We start from the raw sequence: 4,850 nt of genomic DNA on the forward strand, positions 1-4,850 counted from the left end.
GAGAGAGCGCAGAGAGAGGGAGCAGGCTGAGAGAGCAGAGAGAGAGAGCAGAAAACAGAGAGAGAGAGCAGAGAGCAGTGAGTGAGAAGAGAGCAGAGAGAGCAGAGAAAGAGAGCAGAAAGAGCAGAGAGAGAGCAGGGAGGGCAGAGAAAAGAGAAAGAGCAGCAGAGCAGAGAGAGAGAGAGCAGAGAAAGAGCAGCAGAGCAGAGAGAGAGAGAGCAGAGAAAGAGCAGCAGAGCAGAGAGCAGAGAGAGAGAAGAGAGAGAGAGCAGAGAGCACGCTGAGAGAGCAGAGAGCAGGCTTAGAGAGCAGAGAGAGAGCAGAGAGCAGAGAGAGAGCAGAGAGAGCAGAGAGAGCAGAGAAAAGAGAGAGAGCAGCAGAGCAGAGAGAGAGAGAGCAGAGCAGAGAGAGAGAGAGAGCAGCAGAGCAGAGAGCAGAGAGAGAGCGCAGAAAGAGCAGAGAGAGAGCAGGGAGCAGGCTGAGAGAGAGCAGAGAGCAGAGAGAGAGAGCAGAAAGAGCAGAGAGAGAGCAGGGAGGGCAGAGAGAGAGCAGAGAGAGCAGAGAAAAGAGAGAGAGCAGCAGAGAAAAGAGAGAGAGAGAGAGCAGAGAGAAGAGAGAGAGACGAGAGAGCAGAGAGAACAGAGAGCATAGAGAGCAGGAAAAGCAGAGAGCAGAGAGTGCAGAGAGAGCAGAGAGAGAGCAGGGAGCAGGCTGAGAGAGAGCAGAGAGAGCAGGGAGCAGAGAGAGAGCAGAGAGTAGAGAGAGCAGAGAGAGCAGAGATAGTAACCCTGCATCACAACACTCTGTTGCTATAGTAACCCTGCATCACAACACTCTGTTGCTATAGTAACCCTGCATTACAACACTCTGTTGCTATAGTGACCCTGCATCACAACACTCTGTTGCTATAGTGACCCTGCATCACAACACTCTGTTGCTATAGTAACCCTGCATTACAACACTCTGTTGCTATAGTGACCCTGCATCACAACACTCTGTTGCTATAGTAACCCTGCATCACAACACTCTGTTGCTATAGTAACCCTGCATTACAACACTCTGTTGCTATAGTGACCCTGCATCACAACACTCTGTTGCTATAGTGACCCTGCATCACAACACTCTGTTGCTATAGTAACCCTGCATCACAACACTCTGTTGCTATAGTGACCCTGCATCACAACACTCTGTTGCTATAGTAACCCTGCATCACAACACTCTGTTGCTATAGTGACCCTGCATCACAACACTCTGTTGCTATAGTGACCCTGCATCACAACACTCTGTTGCTATAGTGACCCTGCATCACAACACTCTGTTGCTATAGTGACCCTGCATCACAACACTGTTGCTATAGTGACCCTGCATCACAACACTCTGTTGCTATAGTGACCCTGCATCACAACACTCTGTTGCTATAGTGACCCTGCATCACAACACTCTGTTGCTATAGTAACCCTGCATCGAGAATGAGCATTCATATCCCATCTGCGTTTTGTCATCCATTCACCACGACAGCCGTTACAACATGAGACAGGGAGAAGCAATGTAAAATCAATAACTAAACTGTTTTCACAATTAACATGCTGTTTCTTGTTTCAAGTATGTTTTATTATGAAAAGTACAATATAACCATGTATACTTGTACAACTATGTACAACTAATTATACAATTTGTTTTTCCAACATAAAAGACAAGAAATGATCAAATTGGTATTTTAACGTTGTTATTGTAAGAGTTTAAATGTTTAAACAGAGGATACATCTAAAACAGGATAAAACAAGTGCAGTATGTTGTGAGAATGTTACTTTAACGTCGACTCATAACGTCACACTATAACGTCATGGGAGTCTTGTGGAAAGACTAACGGTGTTATTGTAAGAGGTCATGGGTCAAGGTCCTCACAATTATAGGAAGATGCGCATGTGTGTGTGTGAGAGTGTGTCCTGTGTGTGTATGTGTGTGTGTGTGTGTGTGTGTTTGTCCAGTGTGTGTGTGTGTGTGTTTTTGTCCGGTATGTGTGTGTGTGTTTGTCCAGTGTGTGTGTGTGTGTGTTTGTCCAGTGTGTGTGTGTTTGTCCAGTGAGTGTGTGTGTGTTTGTTTGTCCAGTGTGTGTGTGTGTGTGTGTGTGTGTGTGTGTGTGTGTTTGTGTTTGTCCAGTGTGTGTGTGTGTGTGTGTTTGTCCAGTGTGTGTGTGTGTGTGTTTGTCCAGTGTGTGTGTGTGTGTGTTTGTCCAGTGTGTGTGTGTGTGTGTGTTTGTCCAGTGTGTGTGTGTGTGTGTGTTTGTCCAGTGTGTGTGTGTGTGTGTGTTTGTCCAGTGTGTGTGTGTGTGTGTGTTTGTCCAGTGTGTGTGTGTGTGTGTGTGTGTTTGTCCAGTGTTTGTCCAGTGTGTGTGTGTGTGTTTGTCCAGTGTGTGTGTGTGTGTTTGTCCAGTGTGTGTGTGTGTGTTTGTCCAGTGTGTGTGTGTGTGTGTGTGTGTGTGTGTGTGTGTGTGTGTGTGTGTGTGTGTGTGTGTGTTTGTCCAGTGTGTGTGTGTGTGTTTGTCCAGTGTGTGTGTGTGTGTGTTTGTGTGTGTGTTTGTCCAGTGTGTGTGTGTGTGTGTGTGTGTGTGTGTTTGTCCAGTGTGTGTGTGTGTGTGTTTGTCCAGTGTATGTGTGTGTGTGTTTGTCCAGTGAGTGTGGTGTTTGTCCAGTGTGTGTGTGTGTGTTTGTGTGTGTGTTTGTCCAGTGTGTGTGTGTGTGTGTGTGTGTGTGTGTGTGTGTGTGTGTGTGTGTTTGTCCAGTGTGTGTGTGTGTGTGTTTGTCCAGTGTGTGTGTGTTTGTCCAGTGAGTGTGTGTTTGTCCAGTGTGTGTGTGTGTGTGTGTGTGTGTGTGTGTGTGTGTGTTTGTCCAGTGTGTGTGTGTGTGTGTTTGTCTAGTGTGTGTGTTTGTCCAGTGTGTGTGTGTGTGTGTGTGTGTGTGTGTGTGTGTGTGTGTGTGTGTGTGTGTGTGTGTGTGTGTGTGTGTGTGTGTGTGTGAGGTTATTATTTCAGGGACACTGAGTCGCCACCATCATAAACCCTAAACCCTGGATAGAGGGGCTCAGTGAATGTGGAGGTGAATGTGATCAGGTGGGTCAGTGTGTCAGAGGAGGCTCTATAGAAGGACAGAGTGCCGGCTGACCAGTCCAGATACACTCCTACTCTGTGGGAGCTGGAGGAGGGGACGTCTATGGTAGTGGAATTATTATTATACCAGCTGGAGGAGGGGACGTCTATGGTAGTGGAGTTATTATTATACCAGCTGGAGGAGGGGACGTCTATGGTAGTGGAGTTATTATTATACCAGCTGGAGGAGGGGACGTCTATGGTAGTGGAGTTATTATTATACCAGCTGGAGGAGGGGACGTCTATGGTAGTGGAGTTATTATTATACCAGCTGGAGGAGGGGACGTCTATGGTAGTGGAGTTATTATTATACCAGCTGGAGGAGGGGACGTCTATGGTAGTGGAGTTATCATTATACCAGCTGGAGGAGGGGACGTCTATGGTAGTGGAGTTATCATTATACCAGCTGGAGGAGGGGACGTCTATGGTAGTGGAGTTATTATTATACCAGTTGGAGGAGGGGACGTCTATGGTAGTGGAGTTATTATTATACCAGCTGGAGGAGGGGACGTCTATGGTAGTGGAGTTATTATTATACCAGCTGGAGGAGGGGACGTCTATGGTAGTGGAGTTATTATTATACCAGCTGGAGGAGGGGACGTCTATGGTAGTGGAGTTATTATTATACCAGCTGGAGGAGGGGACGTCTATGGTAGTGGAGTTATTATTATACCAGCTGGAGGAGGGGACGTCTATGGTAGTGGAGTTATTATTATACCAGCTGGAGGAGGGGACGTCTATGGTAGTGGAGTTATTATTATACCAGCTGGAGGAGGGGACGTCTATGGTAGTGGAGTTATTATTATACCAGCTGGAGGAGGGGACGTCTATGGTAGTGGGATTATTATTATACCAGCTGGAGGAGGGGACGTCTATGGTAGTGGAGTTATTATTATACCAGCTGGAGGAGGGGACGTCTATGGTAGTGGAGTTATTATTATACCAGCTGGAGGAGGGGACGTCTATGGTAGTGGAGTTATTATTATACCAGCTGGAGGAGGGGACGTCTATGGTAGTGGAGTTATTATTATACCAGCTGGAGGAGGGGACGTCTATGGTAGTGGAGTTATTATTATACCAGCTGGAGGAGGGGACGTCTATGGTAGTGGAGTTATTATTATACCAGCTGGAGGAGGGGACGTCTATGGTAGTGGAGTTATTATTATACCAGCTGGAGGAGGGGACGTCTATGGTAGTGGAGTTATTATTATACCAGCTGGAGGAGGGGACGTCTATGGTAGTGGAGTTATTATTATACCAGCTGGAGGAGGGGACGTCTATGGTAGTGGAGTTATTATTATACCAGCTGGAGGAGGGGACGTCTATGGTAGTGGAGTTATTATTATACCAGCTGGAGGAGGGGACGTCTATGGTAGTGGAGTTATTATTATACCAGCTGGAGGAGGGGACGTCTATGATAGTGGAGTTATTATTATACCAGCTGGAGGAGGGGACGTCTATGGTAGTGGAGTTATTATTATACCAGCTGGAGGAGGGGACGTCTATGGTAGTGGAGTTATTATTATACCAGCTGGAGGAGGGGACGTCTATGGTAGTGGAGTTATTATTATACCAGCTGGAGGAGGGGACGTCTATGGTAGTGGAGTTATTATTATACCAGCTGGAGGAGGGGACGTCTATGGTAGTGGAGTTATTATTATACCAGCTGGAGGAGGGGACGTCTATGGTAGTGGAGTTATTATTA

Source organism: Salmo salar, unplaced genomic scaffold (assembly GCF_965601325.2).
Source record: "Salmo salar unplaced genomic scaffold, fSalSal1 ptg000384l, whole genome shotgun sequence".
Classification (NCBI taxonomy): domain Eukaryota; kingdom Metazoa; phylum Chordata; class Actinopteri; order Salmoniformes; family Salmonidae; genus Salmo; species Salmo salar.